The sequence below is a fragment of the Callithrix jacchus genome, chromosome 5 (genome assembly GCF_049354715.1).
Source record: "Callithrix jacchus isolate 240 chromosome 5, calJac240_pri, whole genome shotgun sequence".
In the NCBI taxonomy this organism is placed as follows: domain Eukaryota; kingdom Metazoa; phylum Chordata; class Mammalia; order Primates; family Cebidae; genus Callithrix; species Callithrix jacchus.
Genome location: NC_133506.1, coordinates 134946608 through 134972449, shown reverse-complemented (window position 1 = coordinate 134972449; position 25842 = coordinate 134946608). Strand labels below are relative to the sequence as shown.

At 55.4% G+C, this 25842-nt stretch overlaps 1 protein-coding gene across 46 annotated transcripts in view; it reads left to right on the top strand.

Annotated features, from left to right (window-relative positions):
* Positions 1-25842, top strand: part of RBFOX3 (RNA binding fox-1 homolog 3) — a 508442-nt gene that overhangs the window by 365666 nt on the left and 116934 nt on the right. For 11 of the 46 annotated variants that reach the window (XR_008481920.2, XM_078374809.1, XM_078374827.1 and 8 more), the window contains one exon: positions 3944-25842. This exon is cut by the window's right edge. The exons of the other annotated variants lie outside the window; for them this stretch is intronic. The gene's annotated coding sequence lies outside the window, so the exon portion shown is untranslated. The remainder of the gene's footprint in view (positions 1-3943) is intronic. 46 annotated transcript variants of the gene reach the window in all.

Here is a 25842-nt window from a genome sequence, read left to right as displayed (position 1 = left end):
AGGAGTATCATGTCCTTCCTGATCCCTTCCCTCCCCCAGCCCCGAGGTCCCCTCACCAGGTGCTCAGTTCTTGGCCACCCATCCCTCAGGCAGCCCCAGCTCGCTGGTCCAGGGTGGTCCGACTCACCTCCATGGCCCGGTCTCCTCGGGGAAGGGGCTTCAGAGATCAGCTCAGTTCCCAGTGTCGACCCTTACTGGGGGACTGGTTGCTACTGCCTGAGCCTGTCAGTCCTTCGCTCTGTACCCCCAACCCTGACTACCCACGTGTGGCTGACCCCCTCCTCGGATTTACTTGCAGAGTTTTACTTTGGGGGGATTATTATAAAAGTATGATGTTTCTCAACTTTTGATGGGGCTCCGTCCTAGTAAACCCATAGGTGAAAATATAATAAGTCGAAAATGCATTTAGTGGGCCGGGAGCAGTGGCTCGAGCCTGTAATCCCAGCACTTTGGGAGGCCGAGGCGGGCAGATCACCTGAGGTCAAGAGTTCAAGACCAGCCTGGCCAATGTGATGAAACCCTGTCTCTACTAAAAATACAAAAATTAGCTGGGTGTAGTGGCATGCATCTATAATCCCAGCTACTCGGGAGGCTGAGGCAGGAGAGTCACTTCAACTCCGGAGGTTACGGCGAGCTGAGATTTCACCACTGCACTCTAGCCAGGGTGACAGAACGAGACTCTAGAAAAAAGAAAAAATGCATTTAATGCCCCCAATAAACCCAACAAACATAAAGTCAAGAAAGTGTAAGTCAATCGTTAGTCAAAGCGTGGTAAGCTGGTGACCATCTGTGATACATATTTATTATGAATAAAATTAGAAAATGCAGGCCAGGCACAGTGGCTCACGCCTGTAATCCCAGCCCTTTAGAAGGCCGAGGTGGGTGGATCAACTGAGGTCAGGAGTTTGAGATCCGCCTGGCCAACAAGGTGAAACCCTGTCTCTACTAAAAATACAAAAATCAGCCTTAGCCGGGTGTGGTGGCAGGCGCCTGTAATCCCAGCTACTCAGGAGGCTGAGGCAGGAGAATTGCTTGAACCCAGGGGGCAGAGTTTCTATGAGCCGAGATCACACCATTGCTCTCCAGCCTGAGGGACAGAGCAAGACTCCATCTCCAAAAAGAAAGAAAAAATGCACTGAATGTCCCCAATAAACCCAACGAACATAAAGTCAAAAAACTGTGAGTCAATCATAAGTCAAACCATTGCAAGCTGGAAACCATCGTCATGTATATTTATTGTTAACAGAGTTGGGAAATGCAGGTTTGCCATGTATCTGCAGCCCTTGGCCCTCAGGTGGCCTCTCTTCTGCTAGCTCCTGAGTTTTGGGTGGTGCGTGCACAAGGCCAGCGTAGTGTTTTTCAAAAATCAGGAACAGAAAGAAGAGCCATCAGGGTTAAAGGAGTCGGAAATCATCTTCAGCCAAAACTAGAAAAGTCTGGCAATCTTTTTATACTGCATTTGCCCTAAGCCCACCCTTGGCTTGGAAATGGACACTGAGCAAATGGCCTGGGGCTAGAGCTGAGCCAGGTCCTTCTGTCCTAAAAGCTGTGGGGCCACTCAGGGCTGTGGGCAGAGGCGGCTCGGACTCTGGGCTTTCCCAGTTTCCAGCAAGGAGAGGACAGAGAGACAGAGCCCAGGGGTCCCCCACACATGGCATCAGGCTTCCCATGGTGGGCGTGTATAACAGGGTCCCTTCTACCAACTGGCTGCCCAGTGTCTGTCGAGTTAGATGCAGCTCTCTGTGGGAGGAGACAGGAGTGGCACCGGGGCTGGCTTCACAGGCTCTCCCAAGTGTTCACCAGGAGGAGGGCAGCAGCCTTCACACAGCTGCCTCCTGAGATGCCACCACTGTAAACAGAATCTATTTTACAGGGAAGCATCAGAAGGAGCCTCCAGGTGAGTCATTTACAGAATATAAAGATTCCATTTGTGGAATCCCAGCACTTTGGGAGGCCAAGGCAGGCGGATCACCTGAGGTCAGTAGTTCAAGACCAGCCTGGCCAATGTAGTGAAACCCCTTCTCTACTAAAAATACAAAACTTAGCTGGGCATAGTGGCAGGCCCTTGTAATCCCAGCTACTTGAGAGGCTGAGGCATGAGAATCACTTGAACCCTGGAGGCAGAGGTTGCAGTGAGCCGAGATTGTACCACTGCACTCCAGCCTGGGCAACAAAGAGGACTCCATTAAAAAAGAAAAGGAAGAATCTATTTGCACTCTAAGTATTGATGTGGCAATTTGCCTGGCCCTGTAGACTTGGATTTTTGCATGTTTATATTTTAAATAGCTTTACTGAAGTCCAATGGGCGTATGATAAACTTCACATAGAGTGTGCGATTTGATAAGCTTTGATATGTATGGATACCCATGACACCATCACCACAATCAAGATAATGGATATATTCACCACCCCCAACCATTATGTTGTGCCCCTTCCTCATCTCTTCCTCACACCCCACCCAATCCCCTCTTACAAGGCAAACAGGGACTCTGCTTCTTGTCACTGTAGAACATTTGCTATTTTCTGGAGTTTTAGATAAATAGATCGTAGCATCTCTAGTCACTTTTTGCTTGGCTTCTTTCACTTATCGTAGTTATTTGGCCGTTCCTCGGTGCTGTCGTGCCTATACATACTTTCTTCCTTGTTCTGGCTGAGTAGTATTTCACGCCAGGATTGGACTACAGGGCGTTTACCCATTCACTCTTTGGAGGACATTTGGGCTACTTCTCATCTGGGACTGTTGCAAATAAAGCTGCTGGGAATATTTGCGTGCAAGTCTGTGCATGGACATATTCTTCCTTTTCTCATGGGTGAAATGGCTGGATCCCAAGGGAAGTGCATTTTGACTCCAGAAGTAAGTGCCAAACTCTTCCGGAGTGGCCACCTGACTCTGCGTTCCCACCAGCCACGGGTGAGAACAGCAGTTCTTCATCCTCCTCGGCCCTCAGTGTGGCCAGTCTTTATAACGAGCTGTTTGACTAGGTGTGTGGTGGCCGCTCACTGGAGTTTTAATTTATGTTTCCCTAGTGACTAATGATGTTGAGAATCTATTCACGGGGTCATTTGGCATTTATTATGTCTTCTTTGCTAACATGTAAGGAGATTTTTTTTCTCCTGTGCTTTCTCCTAGATGTTCTACAGTTTCAGGTTTTACATTTCATTCTATGATTCATCTCGAATTAGCTTTCGCACGGGGCAAGCTGTGGATTGAAGTTTATTTTTCTGCTTAGGGATGTCCAATGATTTCACTATCACTTGTTAAAAAGATCATCCTTTCCCCCATTGAATTATCCCTGCAGTCTTATCAAAAGTCAGTTGTCAGTGTTTGTGAGTCTGTTCTGGGTTCGATATTCTGTTTCTTGGATCTACTGGTCTGTCCGGACACCAGGCCTCCGACAGCTATTACAGTGATTGTTATGGCTTCACGGTAAGTCTTGAAATCAGGTAATCTTCCTGTTCTTCGTCCTTCTTTTTCAAAGTCGTATGGGCTCTTCTAGGCCCCTTACATTTCCTTATGAATCTTAGAATTAGTGTGTGAATTTCTAAGGAAAAAAAAATGCCAGCTGGGATTTTGATCGGGATTGTATTGAATCTGTAGGTTTGAGGGATTGATATGGTCTGGCTCCATGTCCCCACCCTAATCTCACCTTGAATTGTAATCCCCGGTGTCGAGGGCGGGGCCAGGTGGAGGTACTTGGATCATGGGGGCAGTTTTCCCCATGCTGTTCTGGTGATAATGAGTGAGTCTCATGAGATCTGATGGTTTTCTAAGTGTCTGGCATTTCCCGTGCTTGGACTCATTCCCTCTCCTGCCGCCCTGTGAAGAAGTGTCTTCCACCATGACTGTAAATTTCCTGAGGCCTCCCCAGCTATGTGGAACTGTGAGTCAGTTAAACCTCTTCTCTTTATAAATTACTCAGTATTACTGGGTATTTCTTCACAGCCGAATGAGAATGGACAAATACAGCCATCACTGACACCTTAGCAATACTGGACCCTCTGACTCATAAACAAGGTATTTCTCTCCATTTATTTAGAACTTCTTTAATTTCTCTCATCAATGACTTGTGGTTTTCAGTGTATGGATTTTACACATCTTTTCTTAGATTTATTGCCAATGTCATTCGTATTTTAATGCTTCTTAAAATGATATTTTTCTTTCCGTTTCTGATTGATTATTGTTAGTGTATAGAAATAAAATAGATTTTTGTACATTGATCTTGTGTCCTGCTAAATCCATTTACTAGTTCTAGTAGATTTTGTGTCAATTGCATCAGGTTTTCTACATAAATGATTGTGTTAACAAAGACAATCTTATTTTACAATAAATACAGCCCCAATGTGCCCGGGGCTGTATTGTTCCTGCTACTAAGGCAAGACTCTGCATGCTCTACCCAGTGCCCCATGAACAGTAAAGAGTTCCCCCGGTCCAATCTGACTAGTGAGGACTGAGCTATTCCTGGCCCTGTGAGGGTGCTGAGCACTGGGTCCCTAGTCCCTCGTCCCTCCAGGGAGTTCTTGCCTCAGCCTTGGGTGACTTCCTCCCAAGCTTGTGCTGATCAGTGCTCAGCTGAGTGCTCAGTGGGACCCTCTGAGTATCTATAGAGCTCTTTCTCTGTCCAGCTCCTTCTCCCTGCTCTGTCTTACAACTCTAGCCACCTTGTCTCCCCACCTCTCAGCCCTGTCTCCTCAACTCGGGAGTACATGAGGCTTCACGTGGGGTCCCTGCACCATGGCCTGAAAACTTCCTCCAGTCAGCTGGGACGATTGTGCCACTCCTCTATGGCCAGCGCTGGGGGTCGCTGCACTTCATGGTGTCTTGTTCAGTGTCATGAAAACTATTCTTCAGCTTGTTATTGTTCTAGGAGGCAGGCACATCAGTCCCCATTTCTCCATCTTGACCAGAAGCAGAACGCTTTTCTTCGTCACACCAGATCCGTCTCCGCAGTAACTGCCTGGCTGCTGGAACACATCCAGGCACATACACAGGCTGGGCCTGGCCCTTGTCCCTAGTCCCCTTCGGGGGAAAGGAGTGAGCGTGCAGGGCTGTCAGAAGCACTCGTGGGCCTGGGACACACAGTCCTAGTGTAGAGACAAACACCTTTGCTTCCCAGGCCTTGAGAAGAGCCTCCTCTCCTCAACGGGGAGCGCTCTGCAGGAGCCGGGACTTAGCTCTGGAGGCTTAGCAAGGGCGCTTCACAGCGTTTCTTCTCAGGAAAATTTTGATTGTAAAGAATAAGGAGAGTTGGGTGCCATAGCTCATGTCTGTAATCCCAGCACTTTGGGAGGCTGAGGTGGGCAGATCTCAAGGTCAGAAGATCGAGACCAGCCTGGCCAAAATGGTGAAACCCCAACTCTACTAAAAAATATAAAAAATTATTGGTGGCACATGCCTGCAATCCTAACTACTTGGGTGGCTGAGATAAGAGAATCGCTTGAACCCAGAGGCAGCGGTTGCAGTGAGCAGACACTGTGCCACTGCACTCCAGCCTGGGTGACACGGCGAGACTCCATCTCAAAAAAAAAAACGAATAAGGAGAGAAAGAGAGAGAGAAACAATACCTCCAACTCTCAAAGATTGGGTGGTGGGGAATGTCAGATACCAGGGAGAAGGGAATCTAGAGGCCCCCAGCAAACGTACCAGCCTCTCTCTCACCATGTGCCACTGCGCCTCCAGGTACACCCTCCTCGCCCTCAGTGAGAATAGCTGAAGAGGACCCATGGGAAGCTAAGCCTGCTTGGTGTTCCAAATCACGATCCCTGCACCTGCCTCAGCTGGCTCAGGCACACTCAATCCTTTATCTGGACACAGTATCTCCCACTGACAAGGAGCTTGGACACAGGTTACTGCAAGTGACACCTGCCATCCTGTGTCATCCTTGCAATAGGCCTATTTGGAAGGCAGGAGCAGCGCTGGTGTCCCCATTCTACAGATGAGGAAACTGAGGCTTAGGATGGGTCAGTCATTTGCCCAGGCCCACGTTGGAAGTGGCCAAGGCAGGGCCACAGCCCTCATTGTTCTGGCTTCTTTTCACACTGAGAATCTCCCTGGAGAGGTCCAGGCTCCCTGTAGGAGACTGCAGATGTCATAGGCTTGAATTTCTGAGCCTACCCCCATCTGTGCCTCCTCATGCCGCCCCAAAGGAGCTCTCTGACCAGTGGGAGACACAGAGGACGCACATGAGCTCTCCTCTCTGCTTTTTTTCTTTTCTTTTCTTTTCTTTTTTTTTTTTGAGATAGAGTCTCGCGGTGTCACCCCGGCTGGAGTGTAGTGACACCATCTCAACTCACTGCAACCTCTGCTTCCAGAGTTCAAGAGATTCTCCTGCCTCAGCCTCTTGAATAGCTGGGATTACAGGCATGCGCCACCATACCCAGCTAATTTTTGTATTTTTAGTAGAGATGGGATTTTGCCATATTGGTCAGGCTGGTGTCAAATTCCTGCCTGCCTCAGCCTCCCAAAGCGCTGGGATTACAGGCAAGAGCCAACACACCCAGACCTGTCCTTTCTGTTTTGTTTTGGTTTGGTTTGGTTTTTTGTTAAGACAGAGTCTCACTCAGTCATGCCATGGTGCGATCTTGGCTCACTGCAACCTCTGCCTACTGAGTTCAAGCCATTCTCCTGCCTTAGCCTCCCAAATAACTGGGATTACAGGCACACACCACGAGGCCCAGCTAACTTTTTGTATTTTTAATAGAGATGGGGTTTCACCATGTTGGCAAGGCTGTTCTTGAACTCCTGACCTCAAGTGATTTGCCCGCCTCAGACCTCGCAAAAAGCTGGCATTACGGGCATGAGCCATCGTGCCTGGTCTTCTCCTGTCCTTTGAGAGACCATTTCCACTGTCACAGTTGCTAGCGTCCTAGCTTCATAGGACTGCACGGCTCCTGCCTCACCAGAGGGTTCTGTAATACGCGTCAGGTGGTAGGAGTGCTTGGTGTACACATGCATGTGTTTGGGCTAGTGCATCAGTTCAGCTTCTGTGGTGGGGGAAATAAAGAGATGCCCCAGAATGTTGACCACAAAGGGTTAACGCAAACTCTCAGCCACGTCTGACTCTGAGAAGGCCAAAGCTGCTTTGCTCCATATCAGGGATGCAGCGTGGGCACTGCTTGCTGGCAAATCAGCTCCCAAACTCTCAGGTTCTGCATCGCAGAACCAGAAGAGGGTCCCTGGTGTCTCCCTTGGCTTTCTGGATATATCCAGCTGGGTGGTTTTGTGCTACCCATGAAAGCAGCAGGGCATTAAACATTTGAGCTGGAATCGGAGGAGAGCAGAAAGAAGTCTGTGTGTGTGCGTGTGTTTGTGTGTTTGTGTGGAAGTATAAAAACCCCGCGCCTGTGTTCTCCCCAGAGTATTAATTACAGCTGGAGAGGAGACTTGTCCAGGCGTGTTCCGCTTGGGCAGAGTAATTTCTCCCTGGTTTTCGGGGAGCGGGAGGCGTCACGGTGCAGAGAGCAGGACACACACCTCTCTCCCCGGCTTCATGGCCACCCAGCCTGCTCTGGAGCGGACAGCTTTGCCAAGGCCTGGGCCAGAGGGAATGCAGAGAGCCTGCAGATAGGGCCAGGGAGGACAGGCAAGATAGTGAGCCCTTGACAGAATTCCACCTAAGACAGAACAGGCAACAAGAGAGGCCTGTGAGCGGCTTAGGAGGAGGAGGAGGCCCAGCTCCCTGTGATGGAGGAAGGGCAGGGAAGACATGAGCCCCCGGCCAGCCTGGCTGCCCACACCTAGGTCCTTCTGCCCCTGCAGGCCTTGCACTGATGCCAACTGCCAGAGGGATTCACAGGGGAAGGGGGAGGTCCACAGAGAAGGCCGGTGTGATCCCTATTGGTGTCTGAAAAGCTGCAGTACCTATCTGCTCCCTGCTAAGCAAAGTGGAGGACCCTGCACAGTGATGGCTACAATTCAGGACCTCGCTGGCCTCGGCATGACCAACACAGAGGCCCGAGCACACCTTCCCCTGCCCTGGATTCCTCCCAACCTCGCTGGACACTGAGGCCACCTGCCTGCGTCCCTGGGGCTGGTCGGGGCCTCCCGGAGTGCTTGGCCTCTCGGCCATCTCATGTGTCCAGTTACAAGCCATAGAGCAGAGGGTGCCCCTGCCAGTCAGTCTCCCCACGCCGCCAGTTCCAGGCAGCCTCCCCATGCTGCCAGCCCCAGGCAGGTGACCGTGAGCCAGGCCCCGTGCTGAGTCCTTCTCGATGGCAGAGTCCTCAGTGGCACGAGTGACCTGTTCCTCTTGTGAGCACACACGACATGCTGGAGATGCAGAGGAGCCGGACACAGCCTCTGCCCTGAGTGAGCTCAGGCTCAAACAGCACTCGCCCCTCCCGGGGGTGGGCTGGATTTCTGACATCCATGGGGCACCTGTGTCTGGTCTATGGGATTAAAGGACACCAGCCCAGGAAGAAAAGGGGAAGGCACTCAGAAACTGAGGCCCAACCTGCCTCTGCAGGTGTTCCCGGCCGGCCACTGCTTCACTGCGTCTCTCGGGACTTACTTTGTCTTACTCTGCTGGAATGAGCCCCTGGGGACTCAGCACACAGAACTGGTGGTCTCGGCCAAAGCCAGCAAGAAGTCTCCGTGGCTCCTTTGCTGGGAGTCTAGCCTGCCAACTGGCTGGCGCTTGCAGATGAGTTAGAGGGAGAGGGAAGGAGGGAGAGTGAGAAGGGAGCGAGGCAGGGTTGGAAGCACCGCAGCCTTCTGCTGCTTCTGCAGATGCTCCGTGCAGGCCAGAGTGAGAGGTCACTGTCCAGAATGCTGAGTGGGTTCCCCCAGGCCTGCCAGGTCCCAGAGCCTCCCGAGCAATCTGGGAGAGCCAGAATCTGTCCTTATCCCGTCTCACGCTGGTGGAAAATTTACCAGCCTCGAGCTCCCTCTTTCCTAACTCACATACCTGCAAATGCCCATGTCCCTTGATTAGTGGTGACTTTTTTATCCAGTACCTGTGTGCCAGACCCTCCCCCTTGGTGATTGCTAAACCACCATAATCACCCCAGGAAGGTAGATGTTGCCATCCCCACTCTACCAAAAAGGGAACAGAGGCTCAGAGAGGTTAAGTAATCTCCTCAAAGCTTCCCAGCAGGACAGCAGCTGGTCTGGAATTTGAGCTCAGGTCTGAGTGTTGCCGCATCCTAGGCTCCTGCCCTGCAGAGTGCTGCCCAGGGCACGCTGGGTGCAGTCACAGACCCCATGCATTCTCTTGGCCACGGTGGGAAGGATAGACAGCAGGCGACTGCTAATCAGGCCAGGAAGCCACCCCCACCTCCCCGTGAACAGCAGCCCTCACAAAATCCTCAGGCTGAGCGGAGATAGTCGTGAGGTTCATCTTTAGACACCTGGCCCACCTCTTGTTCAGGGAATGCGCTGCTGGGGGTGATGCTAGAACTGCAAAACTCCAAGTTGGACCATGCTCCTCCTCTGCTCCAAATCCTCTTGTGACTCCTACTTCTCCTGGAGAAAGGCCAAAGTCCTCACAGTACCCTCCCTTATAAGACCTCCTATGATCTGACCACCTGTCCCACTGCTGCCTGCTCACTCTCATTACTCCAGCCCATGGGCCACCTCACTGGTTCCCTGAATAACTAGACACATCCCCATGATGTGGAACGCCCTCTGCCAGGGGTATTTTTTGCTGGAATATTCTCCCTAGAGAGCCTGAGATCCCCTTCTTTGGACTCATCCAGATGGGCCTGAACATCACCTCATCAGTTACGCCCACCCTGACCACCTGGCTGAACACTGCAGCCCCCTCCTCTGCCCTCCCAGACCCCCACCCTACTTCCCCCGCCACTATCACCCTTTGACATGCAAGAGGATTTTCTAATTAATTATGTTTGTTGATTTTCCTCCCCGGTACAGGATAAAGCACCGGAGGGCAGGAAAGTTAGCCTGTTTGGTTGAAAGCTGGGTCCCTTGTGTGGAACAGCGCCCAGCCTGCAGTTGGCACCCCACACACATTTGTGGATTTGTTGATGAGGCAGAAGGGACCCAGCAGCCCCCTGCCCAGTTGGGGTCCATTGGTCCTCGAGGCACAGACACACACTTCCCTTGGCTACAAGGAGTTCCAGAGTCAATCCAGCAACCAAGCACCCAGCTGAGCACTTACAGAATTGATCCAGGGGGCCCGATGCGTGGCTCACACCTTTAATCCTAGCCCTTTGGGAGGCCAAGGCCGGCAGATCACTTGAGGTCAGGAGTTTGAGACCAGCTTAGGCAACATGGTGAAACCCTCCCTCTACTAAAAATACTAAAATTAGCCAGGTGTGTTGGTGCATGCCTGTAATCCCAGCTACTTGGGAGGCTGAGACATGAGAATCTCTTGAACCCGGGAGGTGGAGGTTGCAGTAAAGCCAAGATGGTGCCATTGCCACTCCAGCCTGAGTGACAGAGTGAGACCCTGTCTTAAACAAAAAAAGAATGGAGTGGGGTAAGAGCAGTGCTGGGGAGGGGGCTGGCCAGTGAGTGATGCCCGGGGAGGGAGCTTGAGACTGGGAGATGGCTGAACTTTCCAAAGGGGAAGAGAGGCTGACAGTGCGTACCATGTGGGCTGTGTACTTGCTGGTCTCCTTTCATTGAGGACTGGATGATAGGGGCGTGTTTCTCGGAGGTGACGTGTGAATGGTCAAAGGGCACTGGCTCCTGGGGTGTCTCTAACGGTGTGCCACAAGCCTCCGTTCTCAACCCCGTCTTAGTCACGCCTTTTGCCGGCGGCTTATGTAACCTGTTAGTAGGTGTGATGATCAAATTGTGATCGGTCTGCTGATGAGAGGAATAGCTAACAGTTCGCCTGGTCTGCAGCCTAGCGCCAGAGGTGCGATTAACTATATGTAACAAGTCTAACTGTAAAATCTTGCTCTGAGTTCCAAAAACACTAGTGGGATGAGTACAGGAGGAAGAAGACTTAGGGGCTACCATTGATCACAACTTCAGGACAGTTAGAGAGACTGGAAGACTATCCTTCAAACTGGAGCGCTGTTAACCATTACGGTGTAAACCAGTCGTGTCCCGGGAAACCCGGAGGCATCGTGACTCCAGGGATAAGTGGCTGCCATCCAAAGCTGCTTCTGTTTAGATGGCAGAGGTGAGGTCTGCTCCCAATCACTGGAAGGGATCCCTGGACCTCAGAGCCACCTGGAATGTTAGGTTCACCCTGGACTTCCCAGCCAGGGCCAGGAGATATTTCGTAGCCAAGTGGAAAAGATGAGGTGGATGTCCAAACACACCCTAAGGGAAACGGCCCCAGGTACCAGTTCTGTGTGCCCAGACCAGGAAAGAGCTGGTTGGTCTGTCTTGGAAAGTTCAAGGGCCCGCCTGGCCTGTGGAGGAGGAAGGCCACGCAATGCCTGTGGCCTCAGATGGTGGAACTAAGATCAGCAAGGAGAGTCTGGAGGAGATGAATTTCAGGCTGCTTAAAAGAACTTCTGAAGGTGACAGCTGGCAGCCAGGGGGTGGGCCCCCTGAATTCTCTGTCCTTGGTCCTTGGAGGCATCCATGGTGGGGAGGCTGCAGAGGAACTTCCTGTGTCCTGGGAGGGGAGGGGCCAGGTGAGTCTCAGGCTCTTGCTGGCAGTCCTGCCTCGGTGGCCACTGTATATTACTGTTTGGGAAGAAGAATCTGCCCAGAGACTCTTTCGATCAGGACACACGCAGAGAGTGGGCGAGGTGTGCGGGAGGCAGCATTCGCATGGCCTTCCCTCAGCCTGCCGCATCTTCCCTTCTGCTGTCTCTCTCTGCCCCCCAATAGACACACCTTCGCCTTGTTCCTCCTGGCCCCTCTCTCGATGCTGAGGTGGATTTTCCCTTCCTAAGTCCCCTCTCCTGCTGCTGAATTATTGAAAGTGTTGTTTGCTTTATCGCTGTGCTGGGGTAAGGGACACTGCCGCAGAGCAGCTGAGCTTGGAATGCATCGCTGGCCCAGGACAGCTGCCCAGGCCACAGAATCCCTTCCCCAGAACCCCTCGGTGGGGGAGCATCCTGCACCCCAGCCCCACTTTCTCCTCCTTCATCATTATTTATTCATAACTGCTGGCTTTCTGACCAGACATGCGGCATCCTGCCACGTCTCAAGCCACCAGCCTAGAGGGCTGCAGGCAGAATGTGCAGCAAATGTCACCACCTGGCCCAGGTACAGGGTCGGGTCTCTGTGCTGGGGTCTACAGGGACCAGCTGAGACCTCCAGGGCATGTATGGAAGTGTTCTGTCCACTGGGGGTTGCCCCAGCGGGGCTGCCACATTGGTACATTTCTAGAGAAAGGTACATTTCCTGCATGCAGAGGTGTGTGTGTGATCACACATGCTATGCAGCTGTGTGTGTGTGCAGGAGATATCAGGGCATCCATGCATGTATGTGTCCAGATGTACATGCAGCTGTGTATGGGGGGGAGTCGTGTGTGTGTGTGTGTGTGTGTGTGTGTGTGTGTGTGCAGGGGATATCAGGGCATCCATGCATGTGTGTGTCCAGATGTACACGCAGCTGTGTGTTGGGGGCGTCATGTGTGTGTGTACAGATACACGTACAGTTGCATGTGTGGTCTGCTGTTGCCCCATGTCCACTCCAAGTGTGGATTTTTAGAGCAGAAACCCTGGAACTTAACTTGACAGAGGTCTTGCCTGTGAGCTCATTTCTCTGAGGAGGGTGATGGAGTGGCCACCCTAGAACTTAGAGGATCCAGGAGACAGGCAGCTTGCTCAAGGCAGACACGCCATATGGGCAGGACCCCAGTGCATGCAGGAAAAGGTAGCACAACCACACCTCCACACCCCAAAGGCGCAGCCTGGGAGATTCACCACTGTCTTCTCAGACCCTCCAGACTGGAGCCCAGGGGCACAGGATCCAGAGGAAACTGCTTCTTTCTCAGCTGTCCTCTCTAAAGAGCAGCCCACCCCTCGCTCGGCCACCTCTTCATTCTCTATTCAGCCCCACAGCCAGCATTTGGGCATTTGCACCATGCTGGCCACCTGAACATAACAGGTGTGGCTGAGCCTCTACCCTCTAGGAGCTGCCCATGTGCCCAGGGCAGGGCCAGCCCAGTCCACATGCAATGACCAGGCCGTGTGTGAGGGGACAGGAAGGAGGGGCTCACGACCATCTCTGGCAGGCACTGCCATCCTGTGAGCTTTCTGAGCCCAAAGCTCAGCTTTCTGGACATATGCAGGGGGAAATGTGGCTGCAAGGGGCCACAGAACACCACCCAGAGTCTCCAGTGCAGGGGATTGTGCCAGCTCAGGCTCCCCAGACCTCTAGCCCTTTGAAAAGAACAGGAGATAGGAACTTCCCCAAGCAACCCTGGAGCAGGGCTGGCCCTGCCGCCCCAGTTTGGACATGAGGACACTGAGGCAGAGAGCAGTGACGTGGCCCACAGCCTGCAAGGCTGGCAGCAGCAGGCTGGGTTTAGATGGATCTCAGGCCTCTGTACCTTCTGGCCAGGGCTGCTTCCTTGGCATGAGCTGGCACAAAGTGTTTGATCCCCAGGGAGCCATAAAGGTCCTTAGACCTGCTAGAAATCAGGCAGCAGGTCCCTAGGGCATCGGCTCTGGTGGACACCTGCTTTCCCACCCCCGCAGTGTTTGTGGCTGGTGGAGGTTTTCGGGCAGTCTCATTCTAGAGCTTGCAATGTGAGCAGAGGATGCTCTGCCTTCTGGTATTCCTCTCATACTTCTGCCCTCTGCACCCTCCCCATCTGCACCCCCACCCTTGCCCGCTTCCACCAGGCATCTGTGTCAGCCCCACAGACTCAAAGCTGAAGATGCTGCCTGCATCCCGGCGCTGCCCCTGGGCTTGCCCAGCCAGGGAGCTATGGGTGGGGGCCTTGGAGGGGAACCAGAGAGCAGAGCCAGAGGCTCCAGTGGCCGACCCCCACCTCCTCCTTCCCAGCTGGCCCTCCTTCCACTCAGCCAGGTCCCCAGTGGAGGAGTGACAGGGTGGGGGACCTGTGTGGATCTGGGGTGAGCACTCCCTGAGGACGATCGTGAATTCGCCTGGACCCCACCTTACCGCAGCTGGACACGGTTGGGTTGGGAAACCCAAGTCACCCTTCAGGGAAAGGAAGTCCTGGGTGTTCAGTCTGGGGCTGGCCCCTGAGGCCACCAGCCCAGGGCCAAGGGGGACAGGGCTCTCCAGAGGGAAGAGTGGAAGCATGAGAACTAGCAGAGCAGGGGCGTCGGACTCCTCACAGCCGCCCACCCTCAGCCCCCAACATGAACGGGCCTCTGGGCCTCAGTGTTTCTTGTTGGAAGAAACTCTGAAAACCATAGAAAGAAGTCTCTCTCATCTCTTCAAAGAGCAGGTGACAGCACACGGGCTCTGGCCCTCAGGCCGATGGTGGAGCGGCCTCCCCACCTGGCCCTGGGGCTGGGTCACTGGGTGTATGCAGCACATGGGTGGCACTGGCCAGAGACAATGGGCTGTAAGCAAGGCAGGTTGGCTGGGAGGCTCCTGTCCACACAGCTCAGCCAGCATGGGCCTTTCAGCAGCGCTAAGCAGAAATCCCCACTGCAGGGCAGTGAGTCCCCAAAGGCCCCGGCCCCCAGCAGCATGGGTTAGTGGAGAAGGCACCCAAGTCCCTCTTGGATAGGGCGTCCTGGAAAATGCTGAGGCAGGACAGACGTTAGACGCAGACTCTCCGGCAGGCGGCCCCACCTCCCTGCAATCCACCCTCTCACCCCCACTGCACCCAATGCACATTCAACTTCTGCGCCTTGTCTCTGATTGGCCCATGCTCCAGGCCTAGAGAGCTGCGCCACCCCACCTCTGCAGAAGCTGCTCCTCCTCTCTCCCTGCTGCTCCAGACTGGGGGCTGGGGTCTCCAGGCAGTGTTACCTCTCCATCACTTCCAAATCTCATCTCCCACCATCTGAAGCCAAGAGAGGCCTTCCGAGAATTGTACTAACCTTCAGTGAAATGTCCTCCCCATCCCTGTCCCCATCCCGTCTCCATTCCAGTATCCGTGAGATCTGCCAGGCTGGAAGGTTTGTGCCACCCGCCCCCCACCCCCCCCCGTGTCCCCTCCTTGGCGAGCGCTGGAGTTAGGACACTGTAGCTCAACTCCGAGCAGAGATCTGGACAGCAGAAATGTCCAGGATGGGGCAGTGCCAGGCAGGACCCCATCGATGAGCGAGCAGAGAGCAGGCAAGGAGCTGAGCAACCTGGGGAAATAAACCGACAGAGGCAGAGACACAGGGAGGGGTAGAGGACCTAGAGTGAGCAGGAGCGAGCTGGAGGACCCAGAGTGAGCAGGAGCGAGCTGGAGGCAGGGAAGAGAATCGCACTTGCTAAGACAGCTGCAAGTGACAGCTAAACTGAGCGCCAGTGTGGGGGGACCGAACCCCCACCCCACCAACCTGCCTCCAGCCGCTGCTCCCCTGATTGGGTCTTGTCCCCGCCTCCCCAGGAGCCTGCCGTGGAGCCGCAGTTCCAAAATGATGATGTATTTTTGGGTATGTACCAAGCGTGGACTGCGTGTTGCTTTTTCACTCTGGGCAGATCTGGGGCTGAGATGTTGGGAGGGTCAGCGTGCCCACACCCCCCCGCCGCCGTGCCTCCCCAGGCCATGCCGGCCTTTCCCCCAGGGCCCAGCAGGCAGGGGTGCAGTCGGAGGTGTCCCCAGGCAGGGAGCGCTCGCTGGCTTTCGGCCACTCTTCTGGGTGGGCCTCGGATGTAGAAGGTGGGGCTGAGACAGGGGGCTGCGCCCAGGCTCCAGAAATGCCGGCAGGGGTTACGCTAGCCCAGCCCTCTCTGGGCGATTCCTCGGCCTGGTCTTAAAGGAAAACCTTGGCAAATTCCCCCAGCCCAAACTTTAAATGGCTCCCAGGAACCCAGCACACCAGCCCCAGCCCCACGAGCTCCCCTCCTCCTTATCCTGCACCTTTACTCTTCCCCTTCCCATTCAAAATCAGGTGTGGGAAACTGGACCCTGGGAAGGAGGAAAGGATCACCCTGCTAGGCGGAGCCGGCCTCCCGGGGCTCTGAGCCCAGACAGGAGCAGCTTGCAGAGGTCCTGGGGAGAGGAAGTGCCCCCACCCTTCGGCCTCCCCCACCTTCCTCTGCAAGCCCCTGTGCCTTTTGGCAAAGGAAATGAAAGACCAGAGTAGGGGTGGGAAGGGGCAGCACCTGACAAGGCCAAACAGGAAGGGGCCTCACTGTGAGGGGAGGACCAGGCCATCCTAATTCAGCTGGGCAGAACTAGGAGAAGGAAAGGTTTAGGGTGTGTGTGTGTGTGTGTGTGTGTGCACATGCTCACACTTTGGAGAAGGCTGCATATCCCGGGATCATCAGCCTCTAGGCTTGCACAGAGGTGGTTTGGAAATCGTGAATTTCCTGTGCTTTCCATGTAGGGTGAGTGTCTCCCCTGGCCCAGCCAGCAGCCTCAGCCCAGGAACACGACCCAGGCAGGGGCCACCCATATCCGGGTACCTCTTCCTCCAGGTTACCCTCCCAGGTCCAGAAATGACCTGCTCTGCAACTGGGACTCCCCAGCCACAGTCCAGCCCTGTCACCAGGAGGAGGACTCAAGGTCCAGGAGCCCCACTGGGAGAGCCTGAGCCTGCACAGGTGCCTGTGAGGCCCACACCAAGCAGCTGGACCATGGGCCAAGCAGGGGTCTGCAGAGCAGGCTGAGGCTTACAGAAGCCACGGCAGCCTCTGAGAAGGGCTGATGGCCCCCGGGAGTCTGAATGGCCATGGTCAGGCTCACCACCTGTCACCCCACAGGCTGAGCTCTGCTGACTTCGCTCCCATTCAGGGCAAAATTGGGGCCAGGTGCCCCAGCCTCCGAGTCTGCACAAAGGCCTTTGTTCCACCAAGAATGTCCTGACATGTCCCACCAGTCCCCCTCCTCATTCTTCAAGGCCAGCCTCAGGGGCCACTTCCCCAAAAACATTCCCTGAACCCACAGGCAGAATGGACTACTGTTTCCCGGCCTCCCCCATCTCAGCTCCCTGTCCTGACCTGGCATATGTGAGCTGGCCCAGGAGCCCCTTCAGAGCCCGGAGGGGGCTTCCCTCTCTGGTGGGGGTCTGGTTGCCTGGCTCCTCTGGGGGTCTGGCTCCCAGAATGCCCCCTCTCCCCAGCAGAGGTTCTGCCTGTCCTCAGCCTTGCTCAGCCAAGCCCTGGGGCCAGGCCAGGCTCCTCTGCTGTACCTTGCAGGCTATTTAGGATGGGGTGGAACCTGATCAGGAACCTCATCTACCCGGGAGCCAGCTCCCCAGCTCCACTTCCAGGCTGGGATTCGGAGCTGGACAGAGAACCGGGCCCCCACAGAAGGACCCTCCTTCTCGCCTGCTCTCCCTCCCTGAGCCATGTCACCACCCCAGTGTGGGAGACGACACCGAGACGCTGCCACCCGCCAGGCCCCCTCACAGCCTCACCAGCGCCATTCCTGTTGTCCACCTGGTGCCCACACACTCCTCAAATTCACACTCAAAACGGAGCCTTGAAAACTGCTGTTTCCTTCAGATTGTCTCCTCCATCCTTGCCCTGCCCATCACCAGTGGGTGCCACCATCTGCCCGACCCCAGCTCCTGGGGTGGGTCCTGCCTCCCTCTTGCCCACCCCCAACTTCCCACTCAGCTTCCAGGCCCATCCCCAGCCCCACCTGCCCCAACCAACAAGGAGCGCCAACTTCTCCCCACCCTGCCCTCTCAGCTCCACCTCACCCGCACCTCCTTCCAGCCCTTCCCTAAGCACCGTGGGCCAGCCAAGCTGAGCTGCTCCAAGGTTAATCCCAACATCTGCCGTGTTCTCCCTCAGGCTTGTTCCACCTAAAAAAAACTCCCTCCCTCCCACCCTACCCCCCTTAGCTGGCTCCTGCTTAACTTCAGAGTGAGCTTTCAGGCAGGGGGACACTAGGGGCTGCTGCAGGCATGGAGTCAAAGGCTGCTTAGCTGTCACCATCTCCAGGAAGCCCTCCCAGAGCATCCCGCAGCCAATGTCATTTCCCCCTCTGCACCCCTGCCCTCATCCTTGGGTGCTCCTGTTACCGTTCACCCCTCCACCTCCCCTCTGCCGGTAGCTCCCTTGAGCTCCCTTGCCGGGTCTTATTCAGTTCTTGTTCCACGTACCTGCTCTGTGTCTGATGTTTGGCTGAGGTTCTGGGAACCCTAAACAGTGAAATGAATAAGTGACTGAATAAGGAAATGAGTCTTCTGAGTGCAGGAAGGGGCCTGGCCAAGGTGTTCCCTGCAGCAGTGGCTCTGTAGGGCTCCCCACTCAGGTGCAGCCTCCTCTCCCATCCCCGAATGAGCATGTCTTCACCTCCTATGGGCGTAGCTTTTCAAGGGCAGCACTGGAGATATTGCCGCTCCCGTTTCCAAACTGGCAAAAGTTGTGGCCGATGATTTCTGTGCTTGTGAAGGGGGGGCCTGGCCTTGGCAAAGCAGGGGTTGGGTGCAGGGAGGAACCTGCCCCAGGCCCTTTCAGCTTGGTGGTGTAGGGAGGCAAGAGGGGGTGTGGAGGTCACTGCGGTTCTGTGAGAGAGGCCCGAGGTGGGGGGCCTGCCTGCTTTGGGGGCATCTCTGCCTTTGGATGGTTCATCTGGGGACACCCCCTGGAGGAGGGCTACCACCCCGACAGGGAGACAGGGGTCTGGGGGGTAAAATGGCTCCTGGGGTCTGGACAGTAGGCCCAGTGCTAGAGGCAGGGGACTCGTGTTCCTCAGGCCTTCCCTGGGATCTGGCTCTGCCACTCGGCAGCTGTGTGACCCTGGACAGGTCGCCAGGTCTCTCTGAGTCTCCGGTGGCTCCTCTGTAAAGTGAGATCGCAACGCCAGTGTGCAGGCTGGGTGAGAATTACTGTTTGCATGTTCCATGCCCGGTCAAGCAGGACAGGGATATTTGCCAGCAGGACGGGGGGACCCCAGGGTGAGTGGGCACGAGACTCTTGTCACCCACCTGGGTTCTGCTCACTGCCACAGAGAAGCCCACACCAGCTATGGGGCCTGTGCTCTGGGTCTGGAGAGCCACAGTACCTTCCTCCCTGCAGGAGATGGGTTCAGCCCCACGTGCTTCTCTTCTTCCTCCTTTTCCACACTCCCAGCCCCTGGCCTCATGCTGGTCCTGCCTCTAAGCTGCTCCTGGAACACCCCGCCCCTCCTTCCTACCTGCCCCCAGTCCATCTCTGCTCCAGGCCCTCCAAGTGGTCCCAGCCCAGGAGACCCCTCCCCGCCTGCTGTGTGGTCTCCGCCTTCTTCTGTCAATGGCCACCACTTTCTCACGTGGACCACATGTCCTAAGAACATGGCACACGGCAGAGACCATTGTGGCTCTCAGAACCTCCTCACAGATGGCTCCTCAGCTCACCTCACCAACACCGGGGAGGCAAACAGACTGGGCTGCTCTCCCCACGAGGAGCCACAGAGGTGGCAGGGATGTATTCAGGTCACCAACTCAACTGTGAGGTCCAGAACAAGAACCAGGCCTCCAAAGCCCAGTCAGTTGCATCTTGACCCCTGCTGGGCCAAGGACCCTTGGGGACAGGGGACAAGTGCTGGACCCCTGGGTGATCCCAAGACCATCAGCTCCAGCCCTGCCCCTACTGCTTGAGAGGCTACCGGATTAAACCTGACACCGGCTCTGCCCTCCATTCGGGGAGCCCTCAGGATGACATCCAAATGCCTACACCAGTGTCCACAGCCGCTAATGGCTTCCCACTGCCTTAGAGAGAAAAGCAAAGGACACGCTGAGCCCAGCCATGTGACCAGCATACACCAAGGTGCTGAGTGCTTCGCTTCAGGGCAGGCTGAGAGAGGGCTGTGCCCAGCATGGCATAGCTGCCCACAGCAAAGCCAGGCATGGGGACACATTCCTGCTGGGCCTCTGCCCCGACATCCTCCCCCGGCCCCACCCCAGGCCTTGTCCTACGTCCAGCCCTGCACAGCCTTTGGGGACCAGTTTGTTCCCCCACTTGCTGTTCCTTGCCCTTCCCTCCCATCTTCTGTGAGTCCCTGCACACCAGGGCACCTGCCTTACCCAGGGCACTGGCAGACGGTGAGCCCCATGTGGGCAGGAAATGAGGCTGAGCGGTCAATGGTTCCAGCAGTACCCTGGAAAGGGGAGAGCTTGGCAAGGACTCAAGGAGCAGATGGAGAAGGAAGGGAGGTTGGCGGGAGGCAGGGAGCATGTTGACAGTGGTACGTTCTCAGCATGGCAGAGCAGGGACCACGCCTCTGAGCATGGGCAGGGCACTTTCCAGAGGTGGCTCCTACCAGGGAACATCCATGGGTCTGGAAACCAGTGTGACTCTTCGGTTGACAGGGGCTGCAGCCCAGAGCAAAGGCTCTCCCTGCCCTCCACAGCCTCAGTACTGCTGGGCTCAGCTCAGAGCTGCAGGAGGGCGGCACGTGCAGTTCAAGGCCTGGGAGCTTCTGCCGGGGCCCTGCAGCGGCCAGCACCTCCCTCTTCCCCCAGAGCCTACCGGATGGGACAAACAGATGGTGCTGGAAGACAGCCTGGGGCGTGTGAAAATCTCTCTGCCCAGGAAGGGGAAGGGGAAGGGCAGGGAGCCCGCGTGGGCTAGTGTCACTCCCCAAAGCCCTGCAGCCACCAGGTCTTTCAGGGGCAGGAGAGACGGGTGTGGGGGCAGCACCAGTGGGTGGCTTCATAATTGACCGGCACCAGGCAAAGATGCCAAAGCAGAGCATCTCCAAATTAGCAGTAATTGCCAGAGAAATAAAGAACAAACAGGGTGAGCTGAATGAGGCTTTCCATAAATATTATGTTTTTTAAAGTTTGCCCTGGAGTAATAGAAGCTGTTTAAACGCTAATATCCTGTCTGTGCATTTAAAAAGCCTTGTAATGAGGATTGAGTGTCTGTTTCCTAGGGCCACCTAGTACTGGAGCCCCCAGGCCTCCGGCCTCCGCTCCTTGGTTTCCCAGATGGCCGCCCTCCCATGAGTCCGGAGAATACCCCTCACCTGGTCCAGACCCCGCTTCAGCCCCACCTGGGAGCCTAGGCCCCTCCTGCCTCTCCCTGGACAGCCAGAGCCAACCCCTCCTGCTTCCTCCGAGACCCCAGATGTCCCTGCCACTTGCCCTGCCCTATGGAGCCCCTCTTCCCCATTTCTTCTTCTCCTCCCTGGGTGCCAGGGTGGGTGGGCAGCAGCATCCTCCCAGTCACACTGATCCAGTGTGTTCGCATCACTATCCTCTAGAAGAGAGCCCCACACCCACCTGCGGGCGGGAGAGCTTGTCTAACTAATGAGGAGACAGGGCTTTCCTCCAGGAGGCCCCTCCACAACCATGTCTGATTTTTATTAAAAATCATTAAGCAAAGTGTTTTTCCATGCCGGCAACCAGCACAGCCACTTTCCCATTGTGAGACAGCCCTGTGCATCAACAGAGAGGTAGACTTTATCAGGGGCCTGGAACCCACGGTGGTAAAGCTCTGGTGAGGGCCACTTCCCAGAGAGAGGTCCATCATGGGTCACCCAAGAAGCTCACTTAATCCGTTTATTTCAGCCCCTCCGGCCTGGGCAGGGCAGTGCCATGCGAGGGTCGGCTGTGGCCCGCTGGGCCACCCAACATCCGCCCCGGCACCACCTTCGAAAACAGAAGCAGGTCTGATCTGCTGAGCGTTTCGGGGCTGTTGCCACAGGTCACAGGCAGCACTCAAGGTCCTGGCTTCCTCCACATCCGCAATTCCCAAAACCCAGCGGTGCCCAGTACAGAGTGGCGGGGGAGACCCTCTGGGCTTGTGCATGGGGTGTGGCCGAATGTCACGGGGAAAGTCAGGTTTCCCGTGACATTCGCAGCCCGTCATCCTTGGAGTACACATGTTCGCAAAGTTATATCTGGTAGGGGTTGAAGACAAGAGGAGAGATTTGAGCCATCAGTCGGTCAGCGTTGTTGGCGGTGCCGAATGGATACACCCTATAAGGTGCAAAGTGGCCTGAGCCGTAACAGTCCCCAGGAAGGCTCAGGATGTCCAAGATGGAAGGACTTGGGAAATCTCACCAAGCAACAAGCGTGTGGGTAAAGGGGAGGGCGGGGAGGGTAGGGCTGTCCCTAGAGGAGGAACCTCTGGACAGCAGGACGGGAGGCAGGGAAGGAGAGGACCAGCCGTTGCCTTTGGCCCTCATCTCACCCTGCCCCATCTGGCTGTTGCTGGACTCAGGTCCCGGTAGCTGATGTGGGTACATATTTTGGGGGCTTGACACTGCTGGGCAAGGCCTGGACTGCTGGTGAAGACACAGCTTCCCTTGCAGCAGAATCCACAGGCACGAGGATGCAGGTGCTCCCCCAAGTCCTTCCTCTTCCTGGGTGAGTTGAGGGCAGAGAGGCGGGGGAGCCACCTGCTCCCACAACACCACCCTAAACCCTTGACTCTCTCACAAGAGAAACGGGAACTTTAACCTTTTTTTCACTGTCATTAAAATATTCATGTCCAGGCTGGGTGTAGTGGCCCACACCTGTAATCCCAGCACTTTAGGAGGCCGAGGTGGACAGATCACTTGAGGTCAGGAGTTCAAGACCAGCCTGGCCAATATGATGAAATCTGTCTCCTCTAAAAATACAAAAAGTCAGCCAGGCATGGTGACGTATGCCTGAATAATCCCAGCTACTCAGGAGGCTGAGGCTGGAGAATCGATTGAAACTGGGAGATGGCAGTTGCAGTGAGCCGAGCTCACACCACTGCATTCTAGCCTGGGCAACAGAGCCAGACTCCAACTCAAAAACTGTAGCTGAGAGGACATCTGTTTCTAGACCCCAGGAAGTTGGCTGGGTGTCCTAAGGGAGGAAAGGAGCCTGGCTCCTGTTTAGAGGCTGACACTTTCTCCTCTTCCCCTGACCCTCCCCCACAGCCTGCTTTTCTCATTCTAGGACAAAAGGGGAGACATGGGTAGTTTGGGGTCTGTTCAGGACATTTGTGATTGAAAAAGAGCAGAGAGAGTAAGGACTGCAGGGCTGGGGAAGGACTAGGCTTTGGGATTTGCTTGTGAAAGAAGTAAATTGCTCTGAAATCTACTCTTTATGAAGAACAAGGAAGGAAGTGCAGAGTGGGATAGGGGGGTTGCAGAGCAGGGCTTGAGGGGTGAGATTTGACCCCCTAAAAGCAGGGTGGTCCCTGCAGGGGTCCTACAGGAGGGAGAAGTTGGGAACAGGGAGCACAAGGAGCCTGGCTGCAGGAGAGAAGGGAAGAACGGTCAGAGAGTCTGGGGCAGGTGCAGCGTCTTCCTCCGGTGTAAATGGGGAGGGGAGGTGGCAAGAGGAGTAACCCAGGAGCCTGAGCAGAGCAGCCCTGTCCCCTAGCCCCAGCCCGGAAGAACCCAGGGCAGGGCATGACTGAGGGTGTCTAGGGTTTGAAGATTTTCCTGGAGAAGAGTCCAGAGACCCCTGCCCTTCTCCCTGGGGCCATTTTTCCGCCATCTTGTCCCTGGCATGGTCGAAGATTCCCAGGCAGGGCCCCACCTTTGGGTGTGGTCAATTTCCCCAATGTGGCAGGTCTCCAGGCGGAAGGGTGCTGGCTGGTTGTCTTCCGATGCCCCAGGAGACCAGAGCTTTCAGGAGCTTGGCCTGGCCACACCCTCCTGGGCCCGCTGCGGGAGTTCCTGGTGGGCAGGGGCCTCATATGTCTTGTTCCCTCCCCCCATATTCCTGTCCTGTTGTGCAGTCAGCCTGGCACAACCCGGGTGCCCAGGAGAGGTGCCAAGTGAGGGCATAACTGCAGGTCCAGAGTTTAAGGAGGACCAGGGCACAAAGCACTGTGGTTGCTTTGAGGAGACTTGCCTGTGGTTCTGGGAATGGGATCTAGAAATAACCCAACCAACAGGGGGAAGTCATATTAGGATTGGGGGAGTCAGGGCTGGAGACGGACCAGGGCACAGCCCTGCCGGAGCCCGGGGCTCTGACCTTGGGGTGTCTGCAGCTGCCCCCCACCCCGGCCCCGCCATCTGTCCAGACCCCCAGGGTCTGAGCATGGAGAAGAGGCATCGCCTGGGGGGAGCAGGGCTCTTCCGAGCTGCTGGCAGCGGCAGCACAGCCCCCACCCCTGTTACCGTGCACCAGCATCCACCTGGAGCCGGTCCCAGCAGCTCTGCTGAAACCTGGGTTCAGCATACGGCGATCTCAAAACTTAATTATGGAAAGAAGTTGGGATTAAGGACCCCTCCATTTATCTTCCTGCCTGCTGTGGCTTGTCAACAGCTCGGATCCGGAACGTCCTGCTCACGGTTCCGGAGGCTGAGCGGGCGGGAGGCGGCAGACGCTGGCGTTGGCAGGTCAGAGGCACAGGCTGCCCTGAGCCAAAATGAGCATCCTGATTCAGGCCTAGTCCCTCCCCTCCACAGGAAGGGGATGGAAGCCACAGCCGCCCACCAGGCCAGCCTGCCTCATGCTGGGAAGCCTGTGTTCCCGCCTTCTGCTCTGCGGCCCCATGCTTTCGAGCCAGGACTGAGACCGCCGGACGCTGGAGAACGTGGTGTAACCTCCAGAATTCAACACCCTCATGGCGTTTTGGAGCTCCCGCTGCGGGCTGCAGCCTCCGCCCACGCCGCACAACCCTGCCAGGTAGAGGGCAGTAGGGCATTCCTCCACGTTACCTACCCCAGCCCTGTCTCTGAAAGGGCAACCTGCAGAATGTGACAAGAGCCACCCAACCCTTCGACTCCATAATCCCGCCCCGGGACCATATCCCTCAGAAATAATTCAAAAGGTGAAAAAAGTTTGATGTGCCAAGGTATTTATAGCAGCAGAAGAAATCCCGCTGGCAACATCTTACCTGTCTACCGTCAAGGGATAGTTAAGTGAGGTATGCAGCAGCCACTCGATGGGATACTGTGCAGCCGTCAGACCTGATGGGTAGGAAGTCCAATACCAGGGAAGCCGTCTCTGAACATCGTCAAGCAAAAAAGCAGGACTCCTGATTAGAGCGAGGTAAAAACTATCACTGCACGGAGATGAAGAGCAGATGGAGCCAGAGATAAATGAAGTGTTAGCGTGAAGACGCCAGGGGTCCGACTCTGAAAATATATTGAAATAAAAAGAGTTCACAAAAGAAGAGCCTCCCTCCTGGACCAAGCGCCTGCCCACTGCCCTAACTGAGTGGCCCCCTGCACTCCTCACCTACATCCCTCCCCACAGGCAGGCACACTCTTCCCTTGAGCTTCAGAGGTTCTCCAGCCAGAGCAGGAGCCGAGCCTGTGCGTCTGTTGTTTTTACAGGGCTCACTAAGGCACCAGGTACACACACAGAAACTCAGCCCTTCCATAGCACGTGTGAGCCATGTACCCTACCTCTTGCTGTGTCTCTGCAGGCAACCTCCTCCTGTGTATTTCATTTATGAATTTATCTTTTATTGAGACAGTATCTCTCTGTCACCCAGGCTGGAGTGCAGTGGCACAATCTCGGCTCACTGCAACCTCCGCCTCCCGGGTTTCAGGGATTCTCCTGCCTCAGCCTCCCGAGTAGCTGGATTACAGGCGTGCACCACCATGCCCAGCTAACTTTTGTACTTTTAGTAGAGATGGAGTTTCACCATATTGACCAGGCTGATCTCGAACTCCCGACCTCAGGTGATCCACTCACCTTGGCCTCCCAAAGTGCTGGGATTATAGGTGGGCGCCACCACGCCCAACTAATTTTTGTATTTTTAGTAGAGACAGGGTTTCACCATATTGGCCAGGCTGGTCTCGAACTCCTGGCCTCGTGATCCACCTGCCTCAGCCTCCCAAAGTGCTGGGATTATAGGTGCGAGCCACTGCGCCCAGCTCTTCCTGTTTATTTTTATGGGGCAGGTACAATATGCAGGCACCTGTGCTGGGCCCTGGGGATACCGAGGTGGCCCATCCCTCTGCACAGGTGCTCACTGCCTAGAGGAGGAAAAAGGCAAGTCTCCAGTATGGG